This window comes from Lissotriton helveticus, chromosome 10 (genome assembly GCF_964261635.1).
Source record: "Lissotriton helveticus chromosome 10, aLisHel1.1, whole genome shotgun sequence".
NCBI classification, from domain to species: domain Eukaryota; kingdom Metazoa; phylum Chordata; class Amphibia; order Caudata; family Salamandridae; genus Lissotriton; species Lissotriton helveticus.
Genome location: NC_136071.1, coordinates 1,039,958,991 through 1,039,985,556, shown reverse-complemented (window position 1 = coordinate 1,039,985,556; position 26,566 = coordinate 1,039,958,991).

Below are 26,566 nucleotides of genomic sequence, written 5' to 3'. Positions count from 1 at the left end.
CTTAAAGCTGCTGATGTGTCAGTCCAAATTAGGTTGGAATGTTGGCTTCCACCTTGAGATTCTGGAATGTGTTCAGTGATCTCAGGGAGAGATGGCTTACTTTCTTTTTTTTTTTTTATTTAATGTTTTATTTTGACAAAGTGTACAGACAACTATTAGAAAGAGAACATAAGTTATGCATTACATTAATGGAAAAGGCCATACAAGGCTTTTAAAAAACAAGTCATAACCACATTCAAAATAGATCCCAAAAGAAAAATACTTATGCAGAGACATTCTAAGACCATCCTCTAACAGTTCGATAACATATCACACTAATATTCAAAGTAAGTCCAAATACGATTGAATCTAAGCATTGAGCGAATAGATCCAGTTTGAGCTAGTGCACATTCTTTTTCATAAGTATCCTTCAAAAGAACCAGCCAATTAAATAATGAAGGAGGATTACAGCTGATCCACTCTCTAGCTATACAAAGACAAGCCGTTACTAGTAAAATTGCACATTAAGCATCCCATATAAGGGTCATCACATATCTTAAACCCCAACATAATCTCTTTAAAAGATATAGTTGAATCAAGGTTCAAATGCTGACCAATATATTGAATGACCTTTTCCCAGAAATCCGATAGTTTAGGACATAAATAAAACATGTGAAGAATATCGGCAGCCTTTTGACCACATTTAGGGCAGCTTCTTCTATCCGTACTCCCACTACCAGATAATTGTGATGATTGTTGCCACTTTATTATTTTATCCGGAGTGTAGTATAACATGCAAATGGTATGAAATTGTTGCAGCTTTAAATTAACAGAGTGTACTAAATTACTTATTTTATCTAAAGCCAGTGTTTTTTCAGATGTATCTATATCCATGTTCAAAGTCTGACTCCATTTATTTGCTAATTCACTAAGATTAGCACTTCAAGCACCCCACAAATGCCCCACAAATGCGCGTACATAATGCTAAATCTAGTTTTGAAAGCAAGATTTAAAAAACATGTAAGAACTACATGAGAATGTGGCAAATGCATAAATTTTTGTGCAATTAACAAGGATAGATGTGCCGGATGACAAATTATGTACTATTTGTGTTTTATTTATGTTAAGTTTATATCCCGAGAAGCGCCCAAAAGTTTTAGCTTCTTCCTGTATAATCCCCACAGTAGTTGCTGGGTCTGATATCATCCCTGTATGCGACAGCTTTAAGTTGATACATACAAAGATGGCTTAGTTTCAAGTTTGTTTTGAAATACTAATTGTTGCCTTCACAATAGGTTGTTGCTCGAAAAACACGTTTTGTAATTCTGCGGCAGCTGTGTCTTCCATTATCCTTGTAATGTGAGAATATTAGAGCCGTTCATAATTAGGTCATTGTTAGGTGCAGCTTTCAATAGAATAGCCAAATACCACAGCAACGTCAAGTTTATAAAATAAACATTTCAAATCACATTAATGAAAAATGTTAAGGATTCAAAATAGTAAAATAGTATGCGAAAAAGATTAAAATGTTCTTCAACTCACATTTTATGAAATATATAAGATAATAAATCACAAAGGATAGCACAATCTTTCAAGTGTAAGACTTGTTGACAAAGGAGGGTTGCACTTCTGGCTTGCTATATTTCCTTTTATGAATCATTATCAAGATATTCCAGTTGACTAATGATGTCCATACAGGTGGCTTCGAAACCAGGTTTAGGAGGGTCAAAGTTGTGTTTGGTTTTAGCTATGGCTTGAAGTATTTAAACAATAGCTCAAAAAAGTAAGGGTCCAGCAAAAGGGAGTTAAAGAAGCTTCAGGTCAACTGTTTGCTATCACATGAGCTGTTCATAAGGACATGTTGAAGGTTAAAGAAAGGTTTGAAAGCAATAACAACGTTGTATTATTTTTCTAGATTTGTTCTGCTGATTTTCCTTTTTGTAGGGTTTCTGCTGGTAACACTACTTTAGTACCAGCCAGCACTTTGGCAGCCCACTGGTCTTTAGCAGTTCAGCTCCACTACATCGAAATGCTTACCAGTGCCATAGCTAGACCTTTTGCCGACCGCGGTGGTAACTGCTTTTGCTGGCATGCGATGGTCACCGGTAAAAGCAGGAGGGGTGAGGTTGCCGCCCCCAAAATTCATGCTGCCTGGGATGGACCATCTCCTCACACCCCTTCCTACCCCACTGATGTTTACAACACATTCTGTCATCATTAGCACAGGAGCTCAACATGAGCCGCCAGTTGGCAATGTATGTGTTCATATTTGAAACACAAGACAGATATCTTTCAGGAAAAGTTTGACAATTGAAGTATGGTCAAACGGATTCTCTGAGAGAAGAATACATGGATGTGCAACAGCTTTATCCAAAATGTGCTCCAAGTAGTGTCAAAATGTGATTTTTTTTTTATTTCACAGTCATTGCATCTATGCGGAGCTTATAACTTTTGAAATGCACATGTTAATAAAACATTGAACTTTCAAACATTTCAGTGCCAACGTTTTTTATGTTTACCTTTATCAAGGTTGCTAATCAACCACAGGACTTTATTACAAAGATTCCTGCCTCCCAGAGCCCCTGGCGAAAATTCCCAGCTTCAGAAGCACTTGAAACCAGGGAAACACTTTCCTCAGGCTACTTTTCCAATAAACTGTGTAAATGATGTTTATCAATTTCAGAACTGTGTGAGGCTCCATATAGTTATCTATGGTTCCCATGGTAGACCCCATCATCAATGCAATCCAATTGCAGTGCCCCTGCTGCTCCTGGGCCACCACTTATGAAGAACAAGCAAACTTTCAGTGACTAAGGATACTTTTTTCTATTATCCTTTGTTTTTTTCACCCAGTTAAAGCACCCTCTTTCATGGGTAGTGAACCCATGCACAAGTGGCAGTAGACAGGGGCCCCAAAACTAGAGCAGTCACGCATCTTTTTACTCTCCTCAGCACTAACTTCTTCAGTGCTCCCCAGGGAATCATACAGTCTTTGCTTCTCGCTGCCTTCTCACCCTCTCACTAGCTTGTTTGAGAAAGTCATCCTTTTTGCCCTGATCACCCCCGTTTTATGAATGAGACTGGCGAGTACTGACTCTGATTGCGCCCTGTGCTTTGCTAGCTAGACCCAGGGCCAGTGCACTCATTAAAAGGTATATGGTAATTAGGTGTAATTGCAATTGGCATGACACCTAACCGTTAGTCGCTAGTATATGGTAGAGCTTGTAGGTTTAGAGGCCCAGTAGATTTAATGCACTTAGGTGTACACTACTGTGGTGCCTGCTGTCATTTTAAAAGCCAACCATGCCTTGTTGGCTGCTTTTAAAATAAAGTTATATGCACATTTGACTTTGGAATTAAAGGTACTTTTAAAGTCTCAAGCTACTTTATTTTTGCATATGTCTCCCCTAAGGTCTCCCCTTGGTGACCCAGGGGTAGGTTAGCTCGTACCTATAAGCAGGGAGATTATAAAATATATTTATATGCCCTGGTGAATGAAAACTGCTAATTTTGTTCTTCTCCATTGTAGCAGAATGACTCCGTAGGCTAACATAGGAATACTTTAATAAAGTATAACTATTGAAAGAAAGGAGCTAAAAATAAACTCCAAACTATCAATTAATCCAATTACTTGCAACTTTTAGATTTATATAACTATCACAAAAAATAAGTTATAGAACTTGCTTTTCTGATGAACCGACATCCAGCCATCCAGCAGCCCTTATCTGATTGGTCAGCCTCTGAGAGGTTGAGCAAAGTTGCCTTGATGAGATGTGAAGTGGCCAGACTAGAGACAAAGGGCATCCTATGGGAGGAGAACTGCAGCTGCAAAGGCAGGATGAGGGTGAAATAGCCAAACTGGTCTTCAAAGAGATAATGACAGTTTAGGACAGCACAGGCTAACCCAAACATACTGCACCCCCAGCCAGACTGAAGCCCCTGTAATTAGATTAGCAGAGGGGCTGCAAGGGGAGTGTCAGGGAAACTTAGCCCTGTGCCAGTAGGATGGCTTAGCCAGATCGTAACCTCCAGGAGAGAGTTTCTCCATTTTGGATTCTGGAAGAATTATGCATTTTGGGTCAAGAATATGCCACACTTTGGAGGAAGTGGTCATACCTGAGGGTGGCACCCTGCACTCCATTGATCAGGGTTGCCCCCCTGCTTCTCACCTAGGAATTGTAAATAAATATGGGAGTGTTGCCCGGCAACACAAATCCCTACCGGAACCAACAATGAGAAGAAGGACTTCCCTGCTGGAACCCCACAAATTGCACTCTGAAGGACTGCACATGCTGCACAATCTGGAACTACAGCCCTGAGGACTCTGCCTGGCTTCACAAGTATAACAGAATGGACTCACTGAAAGCAACAGGTTAACAGAGCTCCTCCTGTATCATCTCTACCAAGAAGGACCTATCTGGAGTGTGTCCAGTGGACTTTTAAGGAGTTGACCCTGTGCATTGTGTGAAACGTAGTACCATCATGCAAAGGACCACCTCATAGGTTCAAGACCCTTGGATTGGTGTTTGCAACATTTTGAACCTACAAGAGGATATTCAGGAAGAAGTTCCAGAAGTTTGTAGCAACTTTGGTAAAAGCTCCAAAAGTGGACCGACCACTTTGTCGAGAGTCAAGCTGCAGAAGTTAAACCGCAACCCGGCCTGGATTTCAGGTTTGTCCCACTGAAAGCTTTGGAGCTCCAGCCATTGATTATATAAGATAATAAATCACAAAGGATAGCACAATCTTTCAAGTGTAAGACTTGTTGACAAAGGAGGGTTGCACTTCTGGCTTGCTATATTTCCTTTTATGAATCATTATCAAGATATTCCAGTTGACTAATGATGTCCATACAGGTGGCTTCGAAACCAGGTTTAGGAGGGTCAAAGTTGTGTTTGGTTTTAGCTATGGCTTGAAGTATTTAAACAATAGCTCAAAAAAGTAAGGGTCCAGCAAAAGGGAGTTAAAGAAAGCTTCAGGTCAACTGTTTGCTATCACATGAGCTGTTCATAAGGACATGTTGAAGGTTAAAGAAAGGTTTGAAAGCAATAACAACGTTGTATTATTTTTCTAGATTTGTTCTGCTGATTTTCCTTTTTGTAGGGTTTCTGCTGGTAACACTCTGTCCAGTGGACTTTTAAGGAGTTGACCCTGTGCATTGTGTGAAACGTAGTACCATCATGCAAAGGACCACCTCATAGGTTCAAGACCCTTGGATTGGTGTTTGCAACATTTTGAACCTACAAGAGGATATTCAGGAAGAAGTTCCAGAAGTTTGTAGCAACTTTGGTAAAAGCTCCAAAAGTGGACCGACCACTTTGTCGCGAGTCAAGCTGCAGAAGTTAAACCGCAACCCGGCCTGGATTTCAGGTTTGTCCCACTGAAAGCTTTGGAGCTCCAGCCATTGACAAGACTTCCAGGAATAGGCCGCGGTCTCCTGGCGAACCAAGCTGATGATATCAACATGAATCCAACTTGATGAAGTGCTTGGCTCGGCGACGAGAGAAAAAGCTCTGCAAACGTTTGTAAGCGTGAAGGTAACATTTTGATCAAGGACTCCCGCTTAGTGTATACAACCCACGCTCCATTGCAATCAGTCTCAAAAGATCCGTGTGCCGCGAGGCTCCTTGCGGAGGTGGCTGACACTATTAACTTTAAGGGTCAATCTAGTGATTAATCAGTCTCTCCGCGAAGCTAGGGTCCCGTTGCCAGGGAAGCAAGCACTTATTCTGCCCCTCCTTAAGAAGCCATCCCTTGACCCTCTGTCACCGGCCAATTATCGGCATATCTCGCTTCTGCCAAGTTTAGCCAAAGTCTGCGAGAAGGTCGTGACTTCTCAGCTTACCAACTTTGTAGAGGTGGCTGGCCTGCTACATCCGGCCCAATCTGGGTTCCATGCGGCTCATAGCACGGAGTCTGCGCTGCTGGAGGTCACAGAGGCAATCCGTGAGTGCCTGGATGCCGGCGGGAGAGTCGCTTTGGTCATGCTCGATCTCTCGGCGGCATTCGATACGGTGCCCCATTCGCTTCTTCTGGATCGCCTAATGGCAATCAGCATCTCGGGCTCGGCTTTGAGTTGGATCGGATCTTTCTGGGAGGGCAGATCTCAGCAGGTGTGGCTGCCTCCCTGTGCGTCTGCTCCGTTGCATTTGTCTACTGGCGTTCCGCAGGGGTCATCCCTTAGCCCTCTTCTGTTTAACATCTACATGGCTCCGCTGGTTTACCTTGCGGAGTCTTTGGGGGCTAAGGTGATGGCCTACGCTGATGACACACAACTCCCGTTCTCCTGGAAGAGGGGAGAAGACTCGGTTGAGGGCGTGCAGCATTGTCTTGCCGAGGTGTTTCATTGGCTGGCAGGCGCTCAGTTGAAGTGCAATGAAGAAAAATCGGAGGTTCTCCTTTACGGCGCATTCCCTGTGGATTTCAGGGACAGAATGTGGCCTGCAGACTTCCCTCGGCCAATGGCGAGCAAGGGCTCCGCCAAAAACCTTGGGGTGTGGTTTGATGAAGATCTGAAGTTCTCATCCCAGATAAAAAAACTGACAGGGACATGCTTCCGGACCCTGAAAACCTTGAAGAAATGTCTTCCTCTTCTGCCAGTCAGTTCTAAGGAGACTGAGGTTCGGGCATTGATCTTATCCGGCCTGGACTACGCCAACGTTCTCCTGGTAGGTAATCCTGTTTATCTTACTAGGAAATTGCAAGTGGTCCAAAACGTGGCCGCCAGACTGCTATTGGGACTGCCTTCTAATCAGAGTGTTCGTATCCATTTACGCACCCTGCATTGGCTGCCTGTGGAGTCGCGTTTTAAATTCAAAATGCTATCCATTGTTCAGCGAGCGCTGTATGGGCTCGGTCCTAGTTTTTACAGAAGAGATGTGCCTTTTATAAACCATCGCGGCACCTGCGGTCTTCGGATCAGTTGCTTATGCAGACCCCCCGGTTCAATCGCTAGAGGCTAGGCGGAAATTCTTTCGCCCGCAACGCTGGTTTGGCCTGGAATCAGTTACCGCTGGCTCTGAAGAGTGTCTCTGACTTTTTAAAAAACAACTAAAATTGCAGCTCTTTTAAGATTGATTCGGAGTGTGATTAATTGGACTTTCGTGAGTTAGCGCCGGGACACTTTTAGTAGCTGTGCGCTGTACAAATGAAATATAACATAACATAACATTACATAACTTTTACATTGTCCAAGGCAAGCAAAACCAGATATCCAAAGTTGGTGTTTTTGTTTTTTAGGCCCACTAAAGTGTTTATTCTTCACAAATTCAGGGGCATATTGGTAAGAACCTCATTAAAATTATCACAGTTTTAGCGTCAGGACACTGCATCTAAAATGGCGATAATGGGCTTGCTAATATGCGTTGTAAAATTCTAATGGAAGCCCAGGTTAGATGTGCAGGACATCTAACCTGGGCATCTATTGGAATTCTAGGCACAGGGTCAGACTGATTTGCATATGGCCATGTCTGAACTGGGGTGGCGGAGTGAGCTAAAGAATGATGATGGATTAAACCCAGATCAGTTGACTGGCGGTGAGTGCTTGCAATGTTCAACACTCTGTCCATCATCCCCTTTGGTTTTGCTTTGTTCACCCTAAGTTGGCAGTATATGCCCAGACGTGGGTCCCTTGCTCACTTTGCCACTGGATTCAAGCTAGCCTGGCTGATGACAGCTGATTAGTCAGAAGCCGGTCCCAGGATGCTTGTTTCCGGTCTAGGGATGACATTGCTTGGCAGTTCGGGCTGGACTGTTCCCATGAGGCACATGGTCAGACTGATTTGCATATGCCATGTCTGACCTGGGGTGGTGGAGTGAGCTAAAGAATGATGATGGATTAAACTCAGATCAGTTGACTGGGGGTGAGTGCTTGCAATGTTCAACACTCCGTCCATCATCCCCTTTGGTTTTGCTTAGTTCAATTATTAGGCATCTATAGGCCACAACCAGTTTATGCAAGACTCCACCTGTGTGCACAGAAAACAGGCCGAATTAGACAATAGTCCTAATCACTCAGCTTGTATACATGTGTTCATGCAGGTGTACATCTTTCCCTTGGTGCACAGCAGTTGAACTCATTATAAAGGGTGGGCATGGGTGATTATCTCTCAGTACCACTTTATGGTAGTTCCAAATGGTGAATGGGGATTTATTGCTATGCTTTATTGTTTGTTTTTGCTTATTTTATTTTGTGAAATTGTCGTTGTTTTGTGAGTTGATTTACCAATATGATAATTATTGTCAGGTTGAGTGCTTCATATATCCTGCTTATTAATCAGAAAAAAACAGCTCAGAGTGTGTATGCTGTCCAATGAGTGCTTCTTGTTGCACATTAAGTTGGTAAAAACATTATATGCTGAGATAAAAAAGATGGATGCATCAAATTAAAAAGTAATAAAAGTAATTCTTGTATAAGATAATTTTTGCTGTTTTCTTTTGCCTTTTTACCCAGTCAGTAAATGTTGCCAAGGTAAAAGGGATGTTTTAGCTAAGCCTCTGGTCTTCCAGTTGATTGCATTTTATCATTAAGGCTTTATCTCTGCAGGATATTTACATAAAGTGTTCTTTGGAGCATGACCTGATCTTAACTATGGATTTTCTCTCGGTGGGAAATGAAGGGTAAATTGAGAATTAATATTGACAGGTGGGCACATAATTGTTTTACCAATGTTCGCACTCCTGAGTGGTATACATAGATTCAGTATGACAAATTTCCCGTTGGTATTTTGGCATCACACTCATAGTTCTCTTCATCTGTACTCTGCATTTATTGGAGGATAATCGTATTTCATATGTTAAAAGAAGCTCTGTTTGCCGAGAAATAACAAATAATAATGATAAAGAGAGAAGACTATTCACAGAATGCTTTTTTTTAACTGAGAAAGAATATATTGCATTTGGAAACTGCACACAAGGATTTGCATCATATAGATGCAGAGAGCTAAATATTCTGAAAGGAGACTGTTAACAGCTAACGTCAAAAACTAATCTTTCGTATTGAACATACCTTATCGCATTTGACGAACCTTAATACGTAATTGATCACTAAAATAATCCCCATGGGGCACGTAGATAAGAATTCAATTTTAATGCAGTTAACGTGAAGGAATACTGCATGTAGTACAATATTTAACTTTCTATATTAAAAGAATAATACAATAGTGCACGTTTGGAAAGTGATGCACTAATAAATAAATGTATTTGTCAAGAGATAACAAGTGGACAATAAGATAGTTTGCCCTTCTTGACTGCTTTATTAAATAATTCCAAACAAAAAGCTATTTATGTTTGATGTACTCAATGTCCTGAATACAACAATAACAATGATACAGCAGTTACATGGATGATATTACTTTACAACAAGGCTATGCTACACAGGCCTTGAGTCATGTTTTAAAGCATGTGTTGTGCCATCATTGCTTTGCTATTATGAGGAAACCTCAGAGTTAAGTGCAGTGTTCATTCCTAAACCTGGAGTTATGACAAAATTGATCGAAAGTGGAGACACAATGCAGTAATATTCTGACAACTCTCTTTTGGGGACTGGATTGGTAAATACCTAGAGTTCTCTTTCACCTCAAACTATTGTACAAAAGTGAGAGAAAAAGCCCGACTTGGGTTGATGGCCCCTATTCTTTTTAGACTGATTACCCAAGTGCATGTGCTCTGATCGCTAAAATGTGGTAAAATTAGCCAACTCCAATTTGGCATATTTAACTTTCCTATAAAGCCATAGTATATGATGCAAGAATACAACCATGGCACAGAATGTTAAATGTCACCTGTGGGCCGCAGACCTTATTCTATCATCGTTTTACAGAGAAATCATTGATTCATTCCTACCAGTGTAGCCTGACTGCTGCAGTTTAAATCTGCAGTCTGACCTATCAAAAAAAAAACTTTTTGACAGGTAAAAACCTTTTGGTTCTGGTGAAAGACCGGTTAGGGTGGACCCAAATATTATTAAGTCACTCCTAAATAGGTCTTTTAGCCCACAAGATGGGGGTGCGTGGTATTTAAAAGTGTGATAGGTAGGAATTTGATGTTCTAATGCCCAAAGAGAGGGAAGGGGAGCTAAGGGAAAAAAAGGTACACTAACCGTGCTCCCAAGGTAAGACGTGTCAATCACTGGAGGGTAACTGTTCCTATCAATGATACCTCGCCCATTTGGCAGCTTGAAGTATAGGTAGAGAAGTGCCTATCTTCCTTAATGTCTGAAGGTTGGATAGAGGGAAAACCCTCCTAATTAGAGAGTTGCCCTCACACACTGAACAGAGTGTCATGCTTCATCATTGGGTGTTTTGCTCCTCGTGGGGGGGGCGCTGCAGTCTTTTTCGAGGAACGCCATAGCGGTGAGTGCGGGTGTGTGGGGATTTGTGCAAGTGGGTTTAAAAGTACCGTGCTAGGACCCTCAAAGGTATTTATTCTTGGGTCCGCACGATATGTTAAAAACAGGCAAAAACAGAACTCGTAACTCAGCCGTAGATGAGGAGAGTAAATTCGTTTTTGCTAATTCGCAAAATTTTGCTAATGATACAGTTGTATTTTTACTAAATAAATAGGAAACTTTAGGAGTCTTTTAGAAACATAACTTTTCCCTGTCTGAAGCTAATAAAGGCTCATTTGCATTAGTGCACTAGTGCACTAGCAGCTGCCCAACTTGGTCATAATGAGGTGTGAAAACTACTAGCAGGGCAGGGACAATGGTCTGGGTACAGGGGGTGTTTTTTTCCCCTGCAATCTGGTGAAAGACCGGTTAGGGTGGACCCATGGCCTGTTTCCCCTTGTAATGCCCCTAACTTCAGTATTTAGGTGACACCCTGAGACCTGGACATCAAATTCGACGCACAAGAGAAGACCAGGACAAAGAAGATCTTCTGCTCTATAACTGAAGCCCTGCTGCAGAAGAAAAAGGTGCCAAACCCTACCTGCTGTTCCCAGGACTTGACAATCGCTGCTGCTGTGTCGTCCTGAAACTGAAAGGACTCTACGAACCCCAAAGCACCTCCAGCCTTTGAGAAATTGCCATAAAGCTCCCTTGGAGTGACAGTATAACTTCCCTGCACACCGCAGGCGCCAATCCCATGAAGTCCACTTTGTTGACTTGATGCTCCCTGACAACCTCGATGCAGCACCAAAGCAAGAAAAGGTACAACAGCTCCGGAAGGTCAGATCTGCCTCTCCACCAAGCTTGGAGGGACCAGGTCCTACCGGAGTCGCAGGCTACAAATCCCTGGGAATCGGACCCCCAACAGAGAATATAATCCACTTCAGATTTCCGAAGTACTTGAAGCAAGCACCCAGTGAGGTACATTGAGACACCCGAGGCCCACTTCCTGAGTAGCACAGCTGTCCTGAGATCGCCTCTCCAAGTTGTCTGCTCCTGACCGCGAACACCTCAACGACGAACAATGCCTGGCTGAGCTGTTCGATCTGCACCCTGTTCCGGCACTGGTTAACCAGCCCTGCTCCCATGGTCCCCAGGCCCTTGTGACCTCTGCTGTCTAAGGAGACCCACCAGACTTACCTGTAAGTCCTTTGTGCAGTGCTTTTTCTGGTGGCCCCCTTCATCTTTTCACACCAGCTTCCAAGACCTTAGCACCTCTGCTTCCGGCTGAAACCCGGGACGCTCCTGAACTTCTCCTGCTGTAACTGTGGACCTGGTCCTAACTCGACCTAAAACGAGAAGGTGAACTTTGTGAAAGCATTGCCTGAATTTCTATGCATTTTTCTGCTTTTTCTCCATTGTTTCCTATGGTGAGTAATTGCACACAAAAGTGATTTATTTTCCAAACTTTGAAAAATCGTAACTCCAAATTTACTTGGTCTTAAAAATTATAAAAATTGACATTATTTTTAACAAATTGATCTCAGATTTATACTTAACTGTATATCTCATTTATTGCCTTTATCAGTATAACAAATGCTTAAAACTACCCTTTGATAAGCCTAACTGCTCGCCTGCACTACCACACAAAGAGAGTTAATATTATCTACTTTTACTTCTACCTTCCTTTTGGGGAATTCTCGCACTCTCTACATAGTGTACTTCATTTTAGTACGCTGTACAGAGGGGTAGTTCCCACCAATATGTACTGTCGAAGTAAACTTTTTGTAAATTTTATGGAACTGTTAGGGAGTACTAAATGTGCACATCTAAGATTGACTCTAGGTTTAAAATTGTTTAGTAATTTGGGTGTTTTCTTTGTGTTATTTGCAGATGAATTATTAATCCCCAAAAAAGGGCTCTGTCCAAAATGCATTTAGCCTGATATGGCCAATTGTTGATTTCTGAAAATCTTTAGAAAATGAAGTCTGTGGCCTGGATCCTCAGTTAAGCAACTATCGAAATATGGATTATTTAGATATTTACTGTAATTTCAATCACTGGCAAAGTAAAAATGTAAATGTTTTCATTATAAAAGACATCGCGACGTACGCATTGATATTCAACAAAACATCAAGGGCCAGACAAAACATTAAGAGTAGGTAAATCGGAATTACCTACTCTTAAATACCGAATCATACCGAATCGGTATTTAAGAGTAGGTAAATTGGAAGTGGGCAGATGTAGGTAATTTGAATTTCACAATTACCGATTCTGTATTTCCCATTGATTCCTATAGGCCTTGAAGCCCATAGGAATCAATGGGAAATACCGATTCTGTATTTACAGAATCGGTAAATACCGAATCCTGGTAGGGGGAAGGGGGTGACACTTTGACACCCTGTAGCACCCCAATTGCAGGCTTGTGTGCCATGTGGCACACATACATGCCCTAAGGGCATGTCTGTGTGTCACATGGCATAGGTGTACATGCACAGATGTGCATGTACACTGGAATTCGGTATTTTACCATCCAATAGGATTGGATGGTAAATACCGACTCCTAAAGGGCCTTTGGCACTCTTTGAGGTGCCAGCTACATCTGGATTTACCGAATTGGGACATATATACCGATTCGGTATTTTACCGAATCGGTAAAGTTAACGAATCGGTAAATTTACTGATTCGGTAAAATTTGGGCCCCCTACATCTCAAAAACCAATTACCGGTCGGTAATGGCCGAAATCGTCCGTTACCGACCGGTAATTGGCGACCTGCATCTGGCCCCAAGTCTTTTCCTCTTTGATGCCTAGATAAGCACTCCGCAGACCACTCTTCCCAATTTATATGCAGTACTAACACGCTAAAGACTTAAGAAGGAAGACTAAAGTGTTCTGGTCATTCATGTGTTTTCTCCAGTCTTTGAAGATGTAATAACCACTAAACTATATCATAGCAGGTGTTGCTGCAAACAACAATACCAAGGGCCTGATTTTGATATTGGCGGACTGGTTACTCCATCACAATGGTGACTGATATCCCATCTGCCGAAATCTAACTCCCACAGGATATTATAAAATGTATATTTTGGCAGACAGGACTTCCATCACCGTTGTGATGGAGTCATCCATCTCCCAATATCTAAATCGGGCCCTAAGTACTTGTCGGCAACTGAAGGCTTCCTTCCTAATACTCCATGGCTCTCCAGAAAAGCTTTGTCAATCAATTAAGGCCTAACTCAAAGCAGAGAGTGTGATGGTTGAGGCTATATGTAGTATAACACAGCGACCATTGTGCAATAAAGTTAGACTATTCAAGCTAGGGTTTTCATTTTGTGAAGAGAACAACTTTTATTAATGACATATTGGCATGTGCACAGTAAAAAAAAGCAAAAATACTAGTAGCAACACTAGGTAGCCTTGTTATACCCAAAAGAAATTGTTTACATTCACTAGTTAATCACAATTTCTGATTTATTGGTAATCTTTAGGAAACCTACCAAAACAATCAAAGAATGTAATATGTGGGAAAGATAAATTGATTGAACAAAATTAAAACATTTAATGGTGTTGCATGAATTCGACAGGCCCTAATAATGCTAGCCAGGAAATTGGTGCCTCATCCCCTGTTTGGCAGTAAAAAAAACAATTTATTGGGATTAGTAGGCCCCTCACAATCCCAGTCCCCAGGGCCACTGCACCTGCACTATTCATAGCTATGTCCCTGATATCATGATTCTCTGTGTTAACCGTTGATAATTATTTTCCTGTGAGCCCTGCTTGGAATATTGGTTAAACATCAGCATGAGGCAATGCATTTGAAGTTTAGCAATCTCACAACTCAAAGGTGCTAGTGACACCTGGTAAATGGCTTCTTTTATGAAGGAGGGACAAACTTTAGGGTGATTTGGCATTTTACTACTGAAGTACAAAGGACCCACACAATGAAAATGGTGATATTTCTGTGGGATCTAGATCTGGCTAGCAAAGAAGCCTGCAAGATGCTGAAACTCTTCTATCAAATCAGAGTAAATTGGCAACACAGTCCACATAGGGTGGTAGTGGCTCCCTGCTCAATTATAAAATGTGATTGATAGAATGCTTGAATTAGTGTTAGCCACAGGTAATAATAACTTGGGGTAACTGTGGATTTGCCTAAGGTGTTTCCTGTCTGTAATTTAATAGATGGCTTAAAAAACAATGAATTTAAACGTATCTCTGAATAATTACCACAGTACCCTTCAAGTTATTCCGAGACTGATTAGCATATGGTTGGTTCCCATATACAATGAAGGGACCAGCTAAAACAATGGAATAGAATGCAGCCCTGAGTTCAATACCAGTGTCTGAGATTAATTCAGTTTTCCATTAATCACACTTTGAGGAACCTGTTATCAATGTTATACCAGGCAGAGTATAGTAAGTACAAGTAAGGAACAATGTGGGAGGGTCTGAAAAATGATGAAACAAACAATATACTCACAGATGGAAGTGGAAGTGGTGTGCCTGTCATGCACTGTTGACACTGCTTAAGTGTGGTTTATTGAATCTCATCCTCCTAGTAAAATCATCAACGAGAATCCCCGATTGGTGGTATGGACCTTTCATTGTCAACCTGAAGTGTAAGAAAGGAGCTAACATCAGAAATACAATTCAAATAAATGAAACCAATGTGGCTCATCAAGAGAGGCAGAGAGGATGGTGTCCAAGCTGACAAGTTTAAGCAATCAGAAAAATGAAAGAAAATATATTTTAAGAGCATACATATTTAAATTATTATGCAATCTGAATTTGTATATAATAAGGAAAAAGATGCAAAATAGAATTGCACACATCAAGCAAAATATCAGTCAAGTAGGGTCCATAAAGGAACCTCCTCACTCTAAATAAAGTATCAAAAGTGCCGAGGGAAATTCTGTAAGGAAGGTGGCAGCATCAGATGAACCAAGTTTAAGGTTCAAGGGAAAAAGCAGGAGTGCTCAAGCCTGAAGCTCAACACTTTGGGCAAGGGAAATCAGCAGAATCAAGAAGGATTCTTCCATTAGCGAAGTCAGGGCAGGATCTGGTCTGGTCTACTATTCAAAAGAACACATAATTAAAATGTATGAAAGAAGATTCTAAAAGGCTTCTCCAAATCAGTTTGCCCCAAATGAACAAATCTGAAGACAATGGGGCATATTACCAACAAGTAGCGATATTTATCGCTAAATAGGCTTAGCGACTATTTTTTTATCGCTGCCTATCGCTGGATATGTTAGCGGAGAAAACATGCTATTAGCAACGTTTTTCTCCATTGTGCTAAAATATCCAGCGATAGCAGCGAAATGCGTAAATATCTCTGAGAATACAGTGATATTCACGCATTAGCGATGAAATGCTCTTATCCATGTTATCCACCTCCCATTGGATATTATGGCTAAGAACTGGTCTGAGCAGGCGTTAGTTTTTGGCGATAGCGGGAATATTTCCATTGCTATGCCTGCCTTGGTAATAGGCGATAGCAACGTTAGCGACTGCTTTCAGTCGCTAACAGGTTGGGTATGCCCACTTTGCATGTCATTAGCGATAAATATCGCTGACATGCAAAGCGGGCCCCAATCCGCTCGCTATCGCCTAAAAGCTGTCGCTAACATCAGTTAGCGACAGCTTGCTAATAGAGCGATAGAATTATCGCCGCTTAGCGGCCGAAAACGGCCGCTAAACTGGCAATAATTGCCTATCGGCACCCTTGGTAATATGCCCCAATGTTCAATCAAAGGAGCAACTATCTTGGCGACCTTGAATGTAATATCTGTGCGCTCTGCCTGATACAGGGACTCTCTCCCTCTCTCTTAGTCTCGTTATCCAAGGCTAATTTTTAATTAAGGTTCTGTTGTCTACCAATCTAATCCAATAAACAATGAGACTATACCAACGTAACGAAGTGCAAGAGAAGACACCTGCAGAGGAGAGAAAAACCAGAAACTGCCAAAGCATTTAATGAAATAAATTCATGTTACTCAGACCAAGTTACAACGTGGGCTAACTTAGCAATAAAAATGGATTCGAAACAGGTAAAGTTAACATAAGTAAATATGTTGTGATTACATTTCAAATAAATAAGTGGCCTTTACTAAAACAACACATAGCCACCTACTAATTATTCATTGATACAATGCCCAAAAATTAATATGAATATTGTATAACTTGTTTATAATGCACAAGTGCATAGAGAACTAACATTACACTGGACTGCCACGAAGATCACATTGGAGTTGTTGGATTTTGGGAACCACTCCACATGCCTCTGATGAGGTGCAGGAGGAACAGTTTGACATTCTGAATCTACATCTCTCGACTTTTTGGATTAATTGGGAGCTTCCACACTGTCAGGGTTAGTTGCAGAGCAGGCCAGCTGAGCTTTTGAATGGCATCACGATTAGACCCAGTACTTTGAAAACAGTTAACTTGCAACATCATGTGCAGAAAGCATTACAGTTAAGTCCATGCAGGTCATGTCAAAGTAGGAGTAGGTATTTCTCAAGCTACAGATTATAGTAATGGCCTGTGTCAGACATCAATCAACTGCCATCGGGTTTAGGAGCATTTCAATGTTTTCAATAACCCAGCTCTTAGGTAAGGGCAGGTTTTCTCTCAGCAGTGGGAACGTATTGTATTATCCATGTGACAACATGCAGGTGCATTATTACTATTCTTTTTTCAGCTCTGGTAGGATTCCTTGTGTACTCCCTTAAGACAGGCCATGGAGAAGCTCTCAGGGTTATTAAATAGAATGGGACAGATTCATTGACATTCTGAAACAGCAGGTCCCATTGCGGTGTGAGGCTGCTCAGAGCAGTGAGGGTGCTGGAGCCATTTGGCAGCTATTCCATCTTCCTGCTTGGAGGACCTACTTTCTGTGCAAAGTGCATGGCCCATTGAGATTTCCATTCATCCCTCACATATCCCCAGAAGGCCAGAGCTTAAACCCCTTCCCTCACAAATACTCACCCCTGCCAAGTTTTCCACATCCCTCCACAGTGAATGAAAACAATATTGAATCAAAAATATTGTGTTGTGAGAATATTGTGTCAAAAATATTATCACTTCAAAATTGTTGAGGAAACAATATAAAAGGTAAGAATATAATTGTAATGCATATAATATAATTCTGTATAATATTATTTTATATAATATTGTTTACTTTAATAATATTGTATTACATTTTGTGTTTTAATTCATGTAATATATATTCATTATTAATTTTAGGTGATAATATTATTGATGTAATTGTTTTAATTTTTTTTAAGTATAATTTGCCATTTTTCATGTTTAAATATTTTTGTTTTCACATTTAATTAACAATTTAAAATTTAGTAGTGGATTTTAGATTTATAGGGGACTAATGTGGGAAGTTATTTAGATTACATTATTTAAATATTTATTTGGTGATTAATTATGTAAACTGATTCATTGAGTCATTGTTAATTAAATTGTTTAAGTGTATTTTGTGATTTTTAATGCATATTTAATTTTTGTACAATTAAATTAGCGCTCACTGGGCCGCTAGAACAAAGCTATGCCTGACTGATGATCCATAATCAGGACGAAAGAGGTCTTAGATTGCTTGTGTTCCGGTTTAGAGGTAACCTGGCATGGCGGTGCAGGCTGGACTGTTCCTATTGGAGCAGGGTCAAGAAGACCGATTTTCATATGACTGGGTCGAAACTTAGGTGGCATGGTGGGTGAAAAATGATGGAGTAGGATGTGGCCCAAGTGATTGCCAGTGGCTGAGATTAGTTCAAGCATTCCACTTCATCACCTTTTTGATGTTTACAACTTCTAAAAGTAGCTTTTTTTAAATTGCAACATAAAATACGACTTTAGTATTAAAGAGGATTTAAAATTACAATTCATTAGAATATAAACATAATGTCTCTATTACTTCAGAATCTGAAGTTAGCATTTAAGTGTAATAAAGTAACCCAGTGTTAGTCCAAGGGAGAATAGCCTTACAATAGTGAATAATGACTTTTGGAGTGTTTCACTGCTGCGGAATGTAAATCTTAAACCCACATGTCCTTCCTTTTGTATACAGCTTGCCTTAGGGGTGATTTATAAGTATTGAACACAAAGGTTTAGGCCTCACAAAAGGTATATTTGTTCAGGTCAAAATGGCAGCATAAAACTGCACTACAGAAAGCATTAGGTGACCTGCAGTGCTATTTTAATGTATTTACCGAATAAATGTTGTATGTATTTCCAGATATTCTTTATATGGGCCCTTATTGTTTCTCTATTTTTCACTTTTTTATGCATGTATAGATGTTTGTTGTCTTCAATTTTTATCTATTGCTAGTATTTGTTTGCGCAAATTGTAATTCTTCACATACCTTGAACCGTCGTTTGGATAAAATATTGATTGCCCCTGGTTCAGGTGTATAGGGCTGCCCCTGTGGTGGTTAAACTATTTTAATGCATGGCACAATGAGTGCATTAGCAAACGTGTAGCATTTTATTTGCAGGCCCTGGACACATGCGCTTCTATTTACTGGGGACTTATAAGTAAATTGAATATGCCAATTGGGTGTATGCCAATTTTACCATCTTTAGAGAACAGAGCACTTTGCCTCTGTTTCCAGAGTAAGCACACAGAACCCTAATACCAGGTAAAACAAATTCAGCAAAATCTGGGAGTAAAGGAACAAAGATGGGGGGGGTGGGGTTGCCACCTTTCCAATGACCGGTGTGAAGAAATAAGTATCCCCTGGTACGGAATGATGGTTCCAAGGGCAGGGAACAAATCAACAATGCAAAATGAACCCCTTGGCAACCAGTAGATTTTCAAGTAATTACTCAATAAAGGGCAGGTATATAAATGAAATTTGTGATATTTTTTATTCAGTGTTATTTCATTTAGCAGGTAGATACATTACAAATTCTATTCTTTAGAGACGATCAGTTGTATAAATATTCTAATCAGCGGAAAGAGAAAAAATCCACAACACATCTAATAATACTAATACATTCACAATATATATTGAAACTCAAACAATCAATACTTCGAATGTGAGGTAATGACAAAACACGTAATACATAAATAATAAAGTGCAAACATGTACCATCTCATAAAATACATGTAACATTCATAAATTATATACAAGTTAAAGTCTCTATGTAGAATAAATAAATTGATCTCTAGTAATTGCTATTCATCTGTTTATTAATACATCACAAGTTGTAAACACTCCTCAAAGAGAGAACACTTTGCCTCTGGTTTCGGGGTAAGCACATGGAGCCCTAATACCACCAAAAACAAGTTCAGAAAAATCAAGAAGTATAGGAAAAGAGATGGGGGGGTACCATACCAACGACGTAATGTCTAACACTTACTTTGTACCGCTATGTGGACTCAGTAACATTTCTACCCACACCTACTCATTACCAATGCCAAACACACTTCTCTAGTCAGTGGCAGCAAGTAAGTGTCTGTATTTCACCACTTCCGTTCTCATACAACATTCAGTATTTAAGCATAATTCTTTACAGTTTGAAGATGAATCCTTTACAAGTCCTTCTCGAACTATCTGTTCCTTGTGACTTGCACAGCTACAAGCACTCTGACATCTTGGCACATGGCATTCCCAAATTCACACAGGTAGGAAAACAACAACAGAAAAGGTACCCCAATAGTCTTGGGAGAAATCAGGCAGCTTGCTTTTCTAGGTCTGTTGGTTTTGATGTTTTGCCCAGGAAAGACCTTGATGTAAATTAGAAAATCTCTTATGCTTAGTGCCTGATGTCTCTAAAATGGTTCCAAAAAACTACTACAATGTTTTTGGTAACATCATGTGATTTTATAAGGAGAAAAGATCGAACCTATTGGAGCATTTCTACATTAAAATAAGACAAAATACCATGTCCATTTTAGGTGCAGGGTGGTATTCCCAATATATTGATCCATTTAATTTTGGGATTAAAACATCATAAACTTAGAACACTTCCACTGAAATCTAACATTACTCTGAGCTTCTCATTGATGAAGTTTCTTTTTTTTCCCTAATTAACTCTGTGAAAGGCATGCTGAGCTGGTTTGATCAAATTTGAGTAATCTCCCACCATGTATGCTGCCAGGGTCTCCAAGCAACGGATAGCTCTTTAATCGAGGGTCAATCTCACAACGATGAGTCCCCCAGCTGAGTTAAAGGCTATTATCCTCAATAAACATGATTGGAATATCTTAGATGGAATTTTAAGAATTGACAACATATAACTTTTCAATAAGATATGAAAAGGAGGTTTAAATGTTTTGAGTTTATCTTTTAACCTTTCAAACGTGTTAAAATTGTGAATGAGGTTATAAAATTAGCTATTAATTATCTCCTTAGGTTACATCCCACAATGCTCTCCAGGCTTATTGCTTATGATATGGTCCCACTACATGTACTTGAAACACATAGAGGCAAATGGTGGGAAAAACATTTCTCTCCAAGTATTCATTTCAAACTACACAGTGCATGGCAGGAACATATGTGAACACTGTACAATGGAAAGTAATGACACAACACAAGTAACACTCCTGCCAAAAGTTGATGTGACTAGTTTAGTGTTATAATCAATGACAACATAGGTATCTAGGGTCAGATTATAGACAGACACAATCACACACACAATGCTGTTAGCACTCATCTACAGACCGCCCAGACCTCCCGGACCCAGACCACAGTTCCGTGACTCCATCACCGACTACGTCAGCACACACGCTCTCGCCTCCATGGACTACATCCTCCTCGGGGACCTGAACTATCACCTCGAGAACAGCAACAACACCAACTCCACCACTCTGATTGTCAACCTAGCCAACCTCGGACTCAGACAACTCGTCACAACACCCACCCACTCCGCCGGTCACACGCTTGACCCCATCTTCTCCGCAAGCCCCCACGTCTGCTTCAACCACACCACTGAACTCCAGTGGACTGACCATCACTGCATCCACTTCACCTTCAAGAAACCCACCACGCACGACTGCACCCAACAGATGCCTGGCCGTTGCAGGAGCAAAGTCACCGAAGACCAGCTAGCCACCACCCTCACCCAGAGCCCACCCGCCGACACCACCGACCGCGACACCGGCCCCCACACCCTCAGACAGTGTATCAACGAGTGCGCCAACACCCTTGCCCTGATCAAGAAACCCTCCAACAGTCACACCAACAAGAAAGCCAGCTGGTTCACTGAAGACCTCCGAGCCTCCAAGCAAACCTGCCGAAAGCTGGAGATGATCTGACTCCATGAACGAACATCGGACAGCCATGCAGCCCACAAGAACGCCACCCGCAGACAATATCACCTCATCATATCCGCCAAAAGGGCCTCCTTCAAAGACCGCCTAGAAAACAACGCGCACTACAGCAAAGAGCTCTTCAACATCGTGAAGGAACTCTCCAACCCCAGCTCCAACACCAACGACGTCCCACCCTCGCAAGTCCTGTGCGACTAACTGGCCACCTTCTTCCACCGCAAGATCGCTAACATTTACGACAGCTTCAAAGCCACGACTTCCCCGAAAACCACTGAGACCTCTGCCCCCACGACCACCATCCGCACCAACCTCCTGCTTTCCTGGACCAACATCAATGACGACGACACCATCAAGATCATGAACACCAACCACCCTGGATCTCTGTCAGACCCATGCCCACACCACATCTTCAACAAAGCCAGCACAGCCATCGCACCCCTTCTCCGGAAAGTCATCAATACCTCCTTAGAGACAGCAACCTTCCCGGAGAGCTGGAAGCACGCCGAGATCAACGCCTTACTCAAGAAACCCAAGGCGGACCCCAAGGACCTCAAGAACCTCCGGCTCATCTCCCTGCTCCTGTTCCCGGCAAAGGTCATCAAGAAGACCGTCAATGAACAACTGTCCCCCTACCTCGAGGAGAATAACATCCTGGACCCTTCCCAGTCCAGGTTCCGCAGCAACCACAGCCCCGAGACTGCCCTCATCGCGGCCACTGATGACATCAAGTCCCTGCTGGACAACAGAGAACCAGTGGCCCTCATCCTCCTGGACCTGTCAGCCGCCTTCGACAAGGTCTGCCATCACACACTACGAACACGCCTCCACAATGCTGGGATCAAAGAGAAGGCCCTGGACTGCACCACCTCCTTCCTCTCCGGCAGAACACAGAGCGTCCGCCTTTCCCCCCTTCCGCTCCGAAGCCACCGAGATCATCTTCGGCGTACCACAGGGCTCATCCCTCAGCCCAACTCTGTTTAACATCTACATGGCACCGCTCGCCCACGTCGCCCGTCGGTACCACCTCAACATCATCTCCTATGCCGATGACACCCAGCTAATCCTCTCCCTCATCAAGGACCCGCACAGCGCCAAAACCAATATTTACGAAGGAATGAAGGCCGTCGCTGAATGGATGAGGAACAGTCGACTGAAGCTGAACTCGGACAAGACGGAGGTCCTCATCCTCGGATCCACCCCTTTGGCCTGGGACGACTCCTGGTGGCCGACCGCACTGGGAACCGCCCCAACAACCACCGACCGTGCACACAACCTAGGGGTCATTCTCGACTCCACCCTCTCCATGACTAAGCAGTTCAATGCCGTCTCCTCCTCCTGCTTCAACACCCTCCGCATGCTCCGCAGGATCTACAAGTGGATCCCCACTGAAACGGTCACCCAGGCCCTCGTCTGCAGCAGGTTGGACTACGGAAAGGCCCTCTACGCAGGAGCCTCGGGCAAACTCCTGAGACGGCTCCAACGCACCCAGAACGCCTCTGCACGCCTGATCCTCGACATCCCTTGCCACAGCCACATCACACCCCATCTGAGAGACCTGCACTGGCTCTCGGTCATTAAGAGGATAAACTTCAAGCTCCTCACTCACGCATACAAGGCACTCTACAACACCGGACCAACGTACCTCAACAGACAACTCAGCTTCTACACCCCTACCCGCCAGCTCCACTCCTCCGACCTCGCCCTCACCACAGTCCCCCGCTTCCGAATAGCGACCTCCGTCGGCAGACCGTTCTCCCACCTCGCCGCCAAGACCTGGAACACCCTCCCCATCCACCTACGGCAGACCCAAGACCTGCTGACCTTCAGAAAACTCCTCAAGACCTGGCTTTTCGAGCAGTAGCAGCATTCACCACCCCAGCACCTTGAGACCCTCACGGGTGAGTAGTGCGCTTTACACATTATATGCTTGATTGATTAATTGATTGAGCACTCTTTCTCCAGCACAGAAATATTCATGCACATATTTTATATGTCTATCTTGCTAATAGGATTCCTGTGTAATTGGCATTAAAACTTTGTTCTCCAGACTCCTGTTTTCCCTTACATCAAACCAATGAACACCCCTATAATCACTCCCTTCTCAGTGATCCTTTAACACTGGTCCTGGGCTCACTGTGCCACTGTATTCCTGCTAGCTTGGCCGATGAGGGGTGATGCCCTGAAACCAGTCTCAGGATGCTTCTTTCTGGTTCAGGGAGGACCTTGATTGGCGGTTCAGACTGGCCTGTTCCATGGGGAGCAGGGTCAAGACCGATGTGCATAACGCTGGGTCTGAACTGGAATGGCATGCCATGGGGAGCAAAAAAGCGATGGGTTTAATCAAGATCTTGACTGGAGATGAATGTTTGATTTGTTCCACATTCCGTCAATCATTTGTGTGTCTTTTCCTTTGTCATTGGTGGCACTAATTACTGCATCCTAGGCCTAGGAATGTGAGGAACTGTGATCAAGTGACTACTGATGAAAGTATGCCAATCTTGCCGATTTGACCCTGTTTGCATTAGCACCTGTCTTTGTATTCTGTAGCTTGCTTTAAAGGAGTCGGTATAAGCTCCCAAAGAGTGACTATTGGTGAGATATTCTCGTGAAGAGCAGTGGCTGCCGCTACAAAACTCAAGTGGACGGGACAGGTTGGGGGAATAGGGAAATAAGAATAATTTGTTTAGAAACTTGCCTGTTTCAAAGCTGATGACAGCCTTGGTGCTCCTCTTCTCTCCTGGTGGTGTCCCAGCAGTCCCTGGCACACCAGCACAGGTTCCCCAAACTAATCCCAGCGCTGCTCTCAATAGCATGAGAGCAGCACCAGGATTGGTCTGAGTGGCCTGGTTTACCGCTCAGATAGTGCCTGGGAGTCTGTGCTGTTTCTCCAACCCGGCTGTGCAACACACCTGGAGAAACCTAAGTGCGCATGACAGTTTGGCCGGCCTTAGATGGTAGGGCAATCTGTCAAGCACAGTTACAGTGTGCACAGCTCCTCCCATGCTCGCTGTGATGACAGCCAAGCCCGGACCCACCTAGACTTGGCTGGCTCTAGAAGGAAATGGGAAAAATAAAATGATAATAAAACCAACTTATTTTTCATTTTATTTTTCCAGTTTTCATCTCTGGCTCTCAGCACGGGAGGTGACACTTCTCCGCCATAGCATGCTAGGTGAAGAGATGTATTACACAGAAGCACAGGGTCAGACAGGGCTGTTTGTGTGTTCTATCATCAACAAAAATATTGTCCTACAAAAATCTCCAGTGAATTATATCGACTACCAAAATTCTATATACTTTTTCTATTCCCAAAGTCACATCTACGTACCAGGAAGAGTTCAATAACTTCTAAACAGGTTGATGTACACACACGTACACAGCATGTGTATAATACATATAACAGCATAATGTGCACTATCACCATATAAGGGCTGAGCCTTCATCTTCTTTTGTTAGCAAATGCCTCAAAATGGAAATAGGGAGCAAACTTTAAATCCAGTTTTTTCTAAATCATATAAGGACAATATAATCCAGAAATCAAAATATTAACAAGACGCTCAGCAGTGCCAGAAAATAGTCAGATACACCAAGCAGCGCTGAATTCATCCCTGAGGGCATCCCGTACATTGGCTAACTACAGAGGGAGAACTTTGAAGCACTTGCTTCTAACTTTGGGTGAACGCACACATAATATGGTCTGTTTTAGAGATGTTCACTGAATTTTAACACTTGAAATGGCATGCAAGCGATCTTCCTTTGTCAGGTTGTTGTACAGTTGTCTCATTCTTTGCTAGAGAGACGTGTTCTAAAGTGCTGATTAGGAGAAGTCTAAACATTTTGTGTCAAAACTGATGCTAAAAGTGGTACATACATCAGGAAGCTGTTAAACGTCCTTAGGTGGCAGACTGAGTGCATCCCATCGATTGGGCAAACATGAGGCTGGATCTGATACAGCACTTGAGAAGAGATTGCAGCTTCCACGCATTGTCCTTTGGACGTCTTGGTGCGGATGCACATTCTACTTGTCATCGTGTTCAGACATTCTACATTCTGTGACAGGGTTACTCTGGCTCCCTCGCGCTTCTTCATGGACCTAGTAATAGGTTTACAGTGTTCTTCATTGTAAAGAAACTGCTACCTGATTCATGTTATCAATGGTTTTTTGCTGGCTTTTCGCTTTCAGAAAGACAAGTACAGAAAAGTGGATTCAGATAGTATTTATCAGGAATGTATGTAACAGGCACCCGTGCTGCACTACCCAGTCAGACAGCATCAGAATTGCCATCTTTGTATAGAAACAAAAAAGTTGTGTGTTAATTTGGTTTAAGAATACACAGTAATACATGCTGTAGATCTGGAGCATCGGCACTCTTACCACAGTAATAAGAAATTATACATAAGCAGTACTAGCGGTAATACTAATACTTTTATCTTTTATTCAAGAATTGGCAAAAGCTGTTGCAACCAATCAAAGTTCAGTCGTAATTCTATACAAATAACAAACCTAAGAAACTAATGTTGTTTTGCCAAACATATGTAGCAAAGGACCATACAGTGAAAAACAAACAAACAGAATCTTCAAACATTAGGAAGTTAGAATTCAGGCAGCAGTAAGTTTGATGCTGATGTACAAAGCAGGTTTTCTGGGCAATCCTAAAATGCCTAACCAACCTAACAATCTACCTGCAAACAAAACGATTTTTATTTGTCAAAACGATAAATACCAGGCATACAATGGTGGCAAAAGCAATACAATCCCCTCATGGTCTAACTTTACATTATATATACGTTACAAATAAAAGTTCTTTAAACACCCAGGAACACTGTTTCCATGGCGTAGAGCCAGGGCCATTGTGCAGCCACCATTCCGAATTGTAACAAGACATGTTGAGGTTTCTGTCCTTCGGAGCTTGGGAACCTGGATGCTTCTTACTTGGTAATATTAACACCAGTAATTTACAGCGCTTCTAAACGACA